This window comes from Strix aluco, chromosome 1 (genome assembly GCF_031877795.1).
Source record: "Strix aluco isolate bStrAlu1 chromosome 1, bStrAlu1.hap1, whole genome shotgun sequence".
Classification (NCBI taxonomy): Eukaryota; Metazoa; Chordata; class Aves; order Strigiformes; family Strigidae; genus Strix; species Strix aluco.
Window position 1 is genome coordinate 24,739,485 of NC_133931.1, and position 10,238 is coordinate 24,749,722.

The window sequence follows — 10,238 nt, forward strand, 5'->3', positions numbered from 1 at the left end:
GCATCACAGGACAGGTAAAACTCCCCTAAATCACAGTTGTCAACTGTGTCTCACCAATACGGTAAACCATGAAGAAGAAAGCAGGCTGCAGGTGCTCTAAATTTGTAAATTCCTCACCTGCTCCTCAACCCTAAGGGCAGGCACTACATGCACATGAACCTACCCACCACTGCACCAAGTCCTGAAAAGCAGCAGAGTGGTACTTCCTTGTTAACACCTTCTTCAGCTCCTTTTAAGAACCTAACTTTGGCTATTCATGCTGTCAGTAGTATCAGATGAATCTGGGAAACTCATTATCTAAAAGTCAATTAGTCATTCAGTTGTATCTGGAGACAGACAACCCAAATACAAACAGCTTTCATAGTAGTACAGCAAGCCACCACAATAACAAAACTAATTGTTGAGTTGACAACATCAGTCTTTTATCAATCTAAAATAATGAATGTCCAGACAGTAAGAGTAACCCAAATCTGCAGTGGGTTTAGGACCAGAAGTTATGTACTCCAGCACAAGAAGACTGGGACAAATTCGTTGCATGGGTCCACGAAGGTCTACTTCCTGACAGGAAGTTTTAGGACCACACGTTGGTTTATGTCTGCAGAAGGGCATGATCCTAGCATGTGATGGCAATTTGCCTGTTCCAGACATGTCTGCATAGTGATGGGGACAGGATGACAACCACAGATTCACAAAGTCTTCCAGATTTGTTTCCTATGTGTTCACATAGTCCTTGCCCAGCATGAATGCCTACCTCAGCAGCTAATAGGATATTCCAGTGCTCTCTGTACTGAGAGATCCCCCTGCCTTGTATAGCAATTGGGCTGCAGCTGAAACAAACTCCATCAGTACTTAATTATTCTGACTGCTGCTACACATGCCCACAGCTGAGTTGTATCTTGGACTAATAAAATCAAATGTGACAGGGGACTAAATTAACTCAGATTTTGAAACAGTAAAGGGAAGACCCAAAATACATCATAGAGCAGTTTCTAGAAGGGAAGTGAATGATATTTGGTAGTCAGCCAAATATTCTCACAAGCCAAACACTGTACATGAGTACCCATACACAGAGTGCAGCTGAAGGTGCTACAGGATATGGGAGGGCAAGTGCTTTCTGGAAGCCATCAGAAGAGCATTGGGGATGGGGCAAGAACAACTTGCCTGTCCAAGTACAGAGGTCAGATAAGCACACACACGTTGTGATGAGTATACACACCAAAACATAGAGCATATCAGAAAGAGCAAAGATTAGCATTACATTTAATTGTGAGGTATAAATATCATGGTAGGACTTTTATGCAATGGACTCAGCCATCTAAAGGTCTTAGAGTATATGTACTACATGTATAATTTAATTTTCTACAACTCTAATGAAAGAAAGAACTTTAAGGGATCTATTAGTTATTTTTAAGTCATTCATCTAAATCACATATAGGCTTCCTGGTACCACTGTTGTAAAAATAATAACTAGTAAATCACAGAATAATTTAGGTCAGAAAGGACCTCTGCAGGTCATCAGGTCCAACCCCTGCTCAGAACAGCAGCTGACGACCATTTCAATAATCTCAGAAACTCACCATATAAAAGTTAATGGTGATGCTGTAGAACAGTGCACCCATAGTATGGTTTACTCAGCATAGTTTCCAGTGGTCAGACAGCAAGCTTTAGCAGTGGGAATTCTTATTTTATGACAGCATCAATCTCCGTGTTATGATTTTCTTCAGTTGCCACTTGGACAATAGACCTTTTCATTATCTTGTTCTTTTGGGGAAGACTCTCTGCACTTTCTGGTTCTGAATCTGATCTAGACATCGGAGTTTCCACAATGTTCCCAGAAGAATAGTATGGGAAAATTGAGAAACTTCACTTTTACCATGAAGAGTAGGTATTTATATGAAAGCATATATTATATGACATATAATACACATGTGGGCTGCTTAGTTTTGTCTCTATGAAGTACAGTCACAAACCATAACAGACTGTTAATTCCAAACAGAAAGGCACTTTTTTTTTTTTTTTTAAAAAGAGTAGTTCTGAAACTTATTTGCAAACCCACACTGACCTCAGTACCAGCACCAGTGTAAAACAGTAATTTGGGGATTAAAACCTCTCCGTTCCAAACACTCCTTGCTCATAATGAAAACACGATCTCACAATGAGTACGCTATATAAAAGGAGCTTGTTAATGATGTCCAGATTATAATTAAATAGCAGTGCTCAGTGTTTTACCCTCCCATGGAGTTAAGTTTATAAGTCACAGGAGAGTATTTAGATCTGATTAGCCTTTCCTTAGTTTGCCTGGACTGACTAAAACATCTTTTACTATTACAGCTGGGTCCCAGGGTCCCAGTTCATAAACACTAGAGTGTGCATTAGTTTGTTTGTGAGAAATCCCAGTGAAGTCAATGGAAAGACTCATGTAAAGTAATTAGGTGTGAATACTGAGTGCAAGACTGAGAATCTTAGCTGCACCCTTTTGTAATTGAGTGCCACATTTTCTTAAGATATAAAATAAATCAAATTTAATTTGATGAATATAATTATACTCATAGTGATATACAGTACACGAGGAAAAGTTTAAAAACTCTGGTGCTTAAAGCTGACACATCTATATGAAAAGTGTATAATTCAAAAATTATTTTGTTGATTTTGTAGGATCTTATGGAAAAGCCATATGTGTATTTTATTCAGCTCGTGATTTAAGGAGAATTTATGATGGGATTCAGTATGATAATTTCTTCTGAAGTAGTCTGCTGCCTGACAGTAGCACAGCTGTAACACGCAACACAGCATGTCACCTTTTCAGACCTCAGTCAGGATCATACACCCCTTGAATAATGGCCCCAAAAGAAAACCCAAGCATTACGAAGTATTCATAAATCAGTAGGTTGCATTCTTCCCTCTCAGTCAGCACTAAACCACGGTTAAGCAGTGACAGCAGCTAGTCTGACACGGAAAGGACTGCCTTCTGAAACAGGAATATGTGGCCATTAAAGATGCCACAATTTTTATAAGATTAAAGAGCACCATCTAGGTTGGGTTTCCAGGGTAAGTATATAACATGCAGCAAACCGTCCCCTGCTCCTTCCACCTCCAGCAAACACACTGCTCTCAGGAAGCCCGGCAGCCCCCGCCGCATGTCCGAGGTGACCGCTCAGTGCAGAGCTACCTGCAGGGCTGTACCCACTGCCCGGGGATAAACCGCATCCTGTCCTGCTGGAAGCTGGTAGACACCTGCAGGCTACTCACTAACAAATGTTTCTAGGTGAAGTTTGCCTCAGCCTCTGCACTGACTTTAAAATATAGTGGGTTTCTTGCTTACAGCACATACACTGTTAAATGAGTTACCGAAGCATGCACGGGGAAGAGAGTGTATGCTCAGACCCAGGCAGCCCAAAGGAAAGGGGAACATTGCTCCTGCGGCTGGAACACGAGCAGCAAACCGCTCCGTCAGGACCCCGTAAGCGAGCACCTACCCCAGCCCCGGCCCCTCGCCTCGGCCTCCCGCTCCCCGCCAGGCCCCTGCCGCCCGCGCTGCAGCCCCCACCGGCCGCCGGGCCCTCTCCGGCCGCCTCCTCACCCGGAGGGGCTCCCGGGGCACCGCCGCCGCGGGGCAGGACCGTCCCTCCGCCGAGCCGGGGCCGCTGGGCGGGGGGGACCGGGGCTGTGCCGTGCCCCGGCGGTGTCAACGATGCCGAGCCCCGCTGGGCAGCGCGGGAGGCAGCGGGGTTGCCGGAGCTGCCGGGCGGGGCGCCGCGGCCCCGCCGGGCGGGCGGGAGAGGCGAGGCGGGGCAGGGCAGCGCGGGCGGCAGAGCCGAGCTTACCTGAGGGGCTGGCGGGGCCACTCCGCTCGGCGGCGGGCAGCGGCGGCGGGCGGGAGCGAGCGCGGGAGCCTCCTCCCCCCTCGGCGCGGCCCCGGACGGCGCTCCCCCCCCCGCCCCCCCCGGGAGCGCCGCGGGCTGAGGGGAGCTGCCGCCTCCCGCCAGCCCCGTCCCCGAGCTCGGCCGTCCTGAGGGGAGGGAAAGGGGGGGTCCCGGTGGGGAGACACCGGCCGCGCTGACCAGGCCTCCGGAGCTGGCTCTTCCCCGGGAGGCAGCCGCGGGTGGCCGAGCCCCTCTCTCCTCAGCCACCTCCGCCGTCAGGGACGCGGTCCCGCTCCTTCCCGCCTGCCCCGTGAGGGACACGGGCTCTCGCCCCGCTCCCGCCCGCCTGCCCCGTGTAAGGGACGGGGTCCCGCTCCTTCCCGCCTGTCCCGCGGGAGACACGCGGGCTGTCCTCCCGCTCCCTCCCGCCTGCCGTGAGGGAAGAAGGGGGATCGACGGCCCTCACGGGACACGGACCCTCGGCCTCACGCCTTCCCGCCTGCCCCCCGAGGGACGCGGGACCCGCTCCTTCCCGTCAGGGACGCGGGCTGCCGGCGCCGCCGGGGTCCCGGCCCCGCCGGGCTCCCGGCTGCTGTGGCCCCATCTCGGCCTCACGCCCGCCGCGCAACCCGGCCCCGCCGCCGGTTCCTCCCTGTCAGACCTGGCCCTGCGCTGCGGGGGGGCGGCGAGGGGAGCTCCTGCAGCCCCGAGGGGGAGGCCTGCCCCGGCCGAGCGGCTTCTGCCCGCAGGAGAGGGCCGTGGGGTCCCCGCTAGAGGAAAGCGGCGTGGTTTTGGTCTGGCGGCCCCGCGGCGGGCCGGCGGCATCCTTCCCCGGCCAGCGCCGTGCTCCCCGGGCCGGGCCCGCGCTCCCTTCCAGGGAAGTCGACCAAGGGAAACGTCGGGGAATGGAAATCCCATTCCCCGCGCGGAGGACCTCCGGGCCAAGGCAAACAGTCCCTGGTGAATCATGCGGTGTCTGCCACCGCGGCGAGCCTGTGGGAGCCCCCGTCAGCGAAAACGCCGGGGGAGGCGTGAAATAAATGGGACAGGTAGAAGGGACTGTCGTTTCTCAGCTGTCACGGCAGTGGCGCGGTCAATAGTCCAGGTGGAAAAAGCTGAGTGTGGAGTGTGGGGTTTATATCAACACTTACGGTTTTATTATGTATGAAGAAGAAAAAATAAAATTCCTGCTTTGTTCCAAAGCAATGGCAATTTCTGTTTCCTGGAAAAAAACAAACGTGAAAGCCATTCCAAACGGCAGAGGTGAGCAGGGCTTACTGTCACGTCCAACAAGAAAGGGACAAAATCACCAAGCCACACCAATTCTGGTGCATCAGGTGTCAGCGGGGTCTGGGAGAGGGAATCCGTACCCCTCAGAGTTGCTGGGGTGGTGAGCAACTTTGGAAATCATCAGAGCTGATTTGGGTAAGTTTTGTAAGGCACAATTAATTGTCTGTGAGGTGAGTGTACAAAATCTAATCCCTAAAAAGGGGGGTATAAACGATGAGCAAATCTCAAACTGAAAGGGGCCGTACTCACCCCATCTTTCATTCTGAGCACTGGCTCCTGAACCTCTGCTGTAGCCAGAGGAAAGGGAAAAATTAAAAATGCAGATGAACACTGATAGACATTACAGCAAACTCAGCAGAGCCAAGTGCAGAACAGTTAGGCCATTCTGTTTCATCCCTTGTACTGTAGCGTAGGACAAGGCCCCAGACATGGTCCCAGGAAATGCTCCGTCATCTCAAGATATAGCATCTGTACCCCTGAAGATTTCACTTGCTGTGGCTTGAGGCACCAGCTGAGTTGCCAGAGGACAACAAAAGGCAGGAGAGGAAGTAGTGTGGTGAGAAGATGATGTGAGAGCCCAGAGGCTCAGCTTGGTGGCTTCATCTCCAATTTATGCATAAGAAGTCCCAACACTACCTCTTCCCAGAGGCCGTGCAGCCTGCTGCTGTTGAACACAGAAGGTATCCCAGCTGGAGATCAGAGGAGGGGGTATGATGGCAGTGAGTGAGCACAGTAAGACATCTGTTTCATAAACAGCTTAGAAGATTAGGGGATTTTTACTTGACTTTATTAATCAACTTTGCTATTTATTTAATACTGTCCCAGAAGTTCTGTGTGTTTTCCACATTACAGAGTCTTATTGCCTCTTTGCCACTTGTCCTTCCTCAAATGATGAGCTTCTGTCCTCCACTCCCACGGTGTGACTTTTCGATTTGGGAGAGACATTGTTCAGTCTGTCAACATTTGGGAGGATGGGTAGAGGAAAGTTGGAAGATGTTAAGTTAGAAAAAACTGAAGGTTTCTATTAAGCCATGCTTTGATCTGCAGGCAATTATTAAGCTTCTTGAAGATCACTAGCTGGATACCAGAGGCTTTCTGAGTCTCTTCTTTCCTTTCCTGGCTTCTCTCAGTGGCTGGAAGGATAGTTCTCAGTCTGGAAGAAACTCCCAGTGATGTAGGCTGCTTTTGAATTATCGCAGGCAACCACATAATGTGAAAAACACATTTCAGAAAGTACGTTCCGTCTTAAAGGCAGGTGCTTTAGTAAAACAGCAGTGAATTGGTTTTCTTCCTGCTGTTAGAGGACTGTTTCAGACCTTTCTGGTAGTTAGACATTTCCTACTAATTTCCAGCTTAAATGTATTTATGGCCATTTTACACTGGTTTTCTAGTACCAACTTTGTATTTCAACCTAAACAGCTCTTTTCCTTCTCCAAGGATTGCCTTATATTGTATTTAGTGTTGTATTGTATTTAGAACTGTATGGTATTTAGTATTGTATTGTATTTAGTGACAGCAATCATTTGCAACCTTCACTTGTTTCACTCAACAAGCAAGCTCTCACTGTATATGTGCTGAGCTGGTTCCTCTGGTGCATGTGGCAGAGTTGAACATGATATGCCATACGAGCTCTCACCAGAACATTTCTTTTTATTGAAAATACTTTGCCTGATGCGGTCTAGGATTTCATTTTAATTTTCAGTGTCCGCATTACCATTGAGGGCTGATGGTCATCATTGTGTTCAGTTTATATATGCAGCTGCACCTGTTTGCCAGTGGATAAATTCTACCGAATATATGATCTTTCATTTTATACTATGGTATTTCCTCTCTCTTCTAATACTTTCATTTTTAAGATTATTCGGCTCTTTCCAAATGAGATCCTCCCCCTTCACATTTACAATGCCTATTGACTCTCCTGTGTTTTATCAGAAAACTTCCACTTTTGCCTGCCAATTTAATGAATGAAAAAGTTAAATGTTAAATAAGATTCCCAAACTGATCTTTCAGTAATTGCTAATAACTTTTTATCTGACTTTCCCCTTTGAACAATCCCTTGTCCCATATCCTATTACCATGATCTAGGTCCATACTTAGCTCACAGTCCTTCTCCTAGTTCCTATTTCAATTAGTAATATCCTCTGTCACAATACTTTTCTGAAGTGCAGACAGATCAGATTTACTGCATTTCCTTTGCCTAAAAAAAGCAGGTTAGATGAGCACAACCTAATGCTGGGAAACTAACCCTCCATTTATTCACTTGTTCATGGTTCACAACATATTTATTTTTTGCTTTGAATTTATTCTGAAGTCTTTAGTACTACTTGGATCAGAACAAAAGCTGAGACTGCATTTGTACAAATCAAGTTGCTCTAAGGTATTAACTGCTTTTCATTAGGCACCATCTGACTCAATCCAATTGTTAAGAAAATTTGATATGATACTTGTCATTTGGGATGAAAATTGTATGAAATTGGTATGATACCATCTGTCATTTGGGATGGAAATTGTCTGCTCCCCTTGACATGAATGTGTTTTAAGGTTCATGTCACCCTTGCTTGTAGTTGCTGCTGCTCTTGCTTATTATCCTGCCTTTGTGTTGACTGTAATAAAATATTTATAGATAGCAAAGTTTTTAGCATTGGGTAGTCAAGCAGAAGTAAGACAGGTTTCTCAAACGCCTAGACAAAAATTTTGTTAGTTTCTAATACAGACAGGAAAATACTTAGACTTTAGTAAAAATGGTTGAAATAAATACATGAAAATGGTTGTTAGTGCAATAACAAGTCTATGGCTTTTACTAGTGGAGGAATTCAAATTTTATTTATTCACATGCAAGGTCTGAAATGCTTATAAACAAGATCATAAAGCTGTTGTACTATTAAGTGACTTTATTAATCTGCAGAAAAATCAAACCATATTTTTAAAATGACTTCAAATGTTTGAATCTGACAGCCTTATAATTGGAAATATTATAACGTATGTGAAATATTAACTCACAGGGTTTACAAGCCACACTGCACTGCAATTAATCAAGCAGAGTTTTCAATGAATATGTAAATTGGAGTCTATCAATGGAAAGATCAGACTTAATTATATAATTAGAAGACATGCCCTTTCCTGGGTCCAGTGCTCACTGAAATGAAGCTGTCTCCACTGACCCCTGAAGTGCTGGATCAGCAGATACTTGGTATCTTAAGAAACATACAATGCAAGTTCCTTCTAGTTACAGCAGGATTTTCAAATTTATACAATAGCTTGAAAGTAAAACCATATCAATCTTTTCTTTCTCTACTACTCTTCCTAAATAAAGAGAAGACAGATTTTTTTTTTTTTTGGCTTAAATGTCTGTTGTGATTAAAACTACTGTTGTGTAAAGCAGGTATGTTACAGTTGGTCAGTAGCTCTCAATTACTGTATGATTCTCCATTGTTATCACTTATAATCATTTAAATAAAAGATAAGGATATGGGGTTTGTTGTGGTTTGAGCCCAGAGGGCCACTGAGCACCACACAGCCCAGCTGTTCACTCACCCCTTCCCCCCCAGCGCTGGGAAGGAGAAAATGAAGCAAAAGGCCCAGAAATCAAGATAAGGACGGGGGGGGTGTCTCACCCATTAGAGTCACAGGAAAAAGATGGGTTTGTTAGGGGATGATATAAGGACATAACTTTAATTCAAAACACTAACGACAACAACACTTAACAGACAGAAGGGGACAATGAGAAGCATTACTGTATCTTAGAAACACCTCCCCCCACCCCTCCCTTCTTCCCGGGCTCAGTTTTGTTCCCAATATCTCTACCTCCTCCCTACAGCCGATCAGGGGTAGGGCAATGGGGGGGTGCAGTCAGTCTATGCTTCTTCCTGCAAGGGCGGAGGGCAGCCTTCTGCATTCTTCCCCCTGCTCCACAGGGGCATCCCTCTCACAGGAGACAGTCCTCCACAAACTCTCTTCACCATGAGTCCTCCCCACGGGATGCATTCTTCTCAAGATGCTCTGGCGTGGGTCACCCCCGTGTGTTGCAGTCCTCCCAGCGCTGAACTACAACAGTGGGGACTGCTTCTTCCCACAGAGTCCCTGGGATCCTCCACAGGCCACAGGCAAATCTCTGCTCCTCTGGTGACCTCCATAGGTGGCGGGGGGGTGGCCCTGCCCTCTCACCATGGGATACAGGGGGACCTTTTTGCTCTGGTGCACACCCCGCCACACACCCATTCCTCCTCCTTCCTTCCACTGATCTCGGTGTTTGCAGAGGTGTTCTCTCATTACTCCTCCTTGCAAGTCTCCCAACCCCCTCTCAGGTTCCCCTTAAATACATTATTGCAGAGGCACAGCCACCATCGCTAATTGGCTCAGCCTTGGCCAGAGGTGAGTCTGACTTGGAGCCAGGGGAGCTTTGGAGAAGCTTCTCACAGGAAGCCACCACTGTAGCCCCTTCCCTGCTACCAAAAACCCTGCCACACAGACCCAGCACAGGTTCAAGGCTATATCTAATCTGTTTTCCTGAAGAAGTAGATAGATAACACGCTATATCTCATCACCCCCCCAAAAACATCCTTTTGCTATGTTCACAAGCCTTTTCTACTTCAGGCATGCATTTAACTTCTTTTCTTTGCTGTTTTGAGCATCTCTTTCATAGGTAGCCACCTCCTTGACACTTACATGATTCTAATTTGAACATGGTACAGTATATAGCCTTGAAAAAGAAATGAAGAGAGAGATTTTTTGAAAACCGTATACGTAGATACCCTTGTTCAGCTGACACTTTCCCTAATTCCAGGAACATGCTGCTGGTTAAAAACAAATTCATTAAAGATTCAAACCCAGATATAATGACAAAGTGTTTATTTCTCACTTGTGGTAAAAAGGACTCACCTGAGTGTTATTGATGGACCAGTGATACATGAATTGCATGTTTCTGTTCATGATTCACAGTTTATGAACTTCATTATAGATATATAAACCCAGGGGAACTGAAACAGATCAAAGGATTTGAAGGACTATGAGTTTGTAAAGAGCATGCACTTTTCTCCCACACTTCTCTGTTGATTTTGCTGTGTTTTAGTTCCAGATGTTTGAGGA

General features: G+C 46.7%; 1 protein-coding gene across 1 annotated transcript in view; it reads right to left on the reverse strand.

Moving 5' to 3' along the window:
- The window catches only part of MATN2 (matrilin 2), a 77,050-nt gene extending 73,161 nt beyond the window's left edge, over positions 1–3,889 (reverse strand). Inside the window, exon 1 of the mRNA XM_074815257.1 lies at positions 3,825–3,889. The gene's annotated coding sequence lies outside the window, so the exon portion shown is untranslated. The remainder of the gene's footprint in view (positions 1–3,824) is intronic.
- Between the last annotated feature and the right edge of the window lie 6,349 nt (positions 3,890–10,238).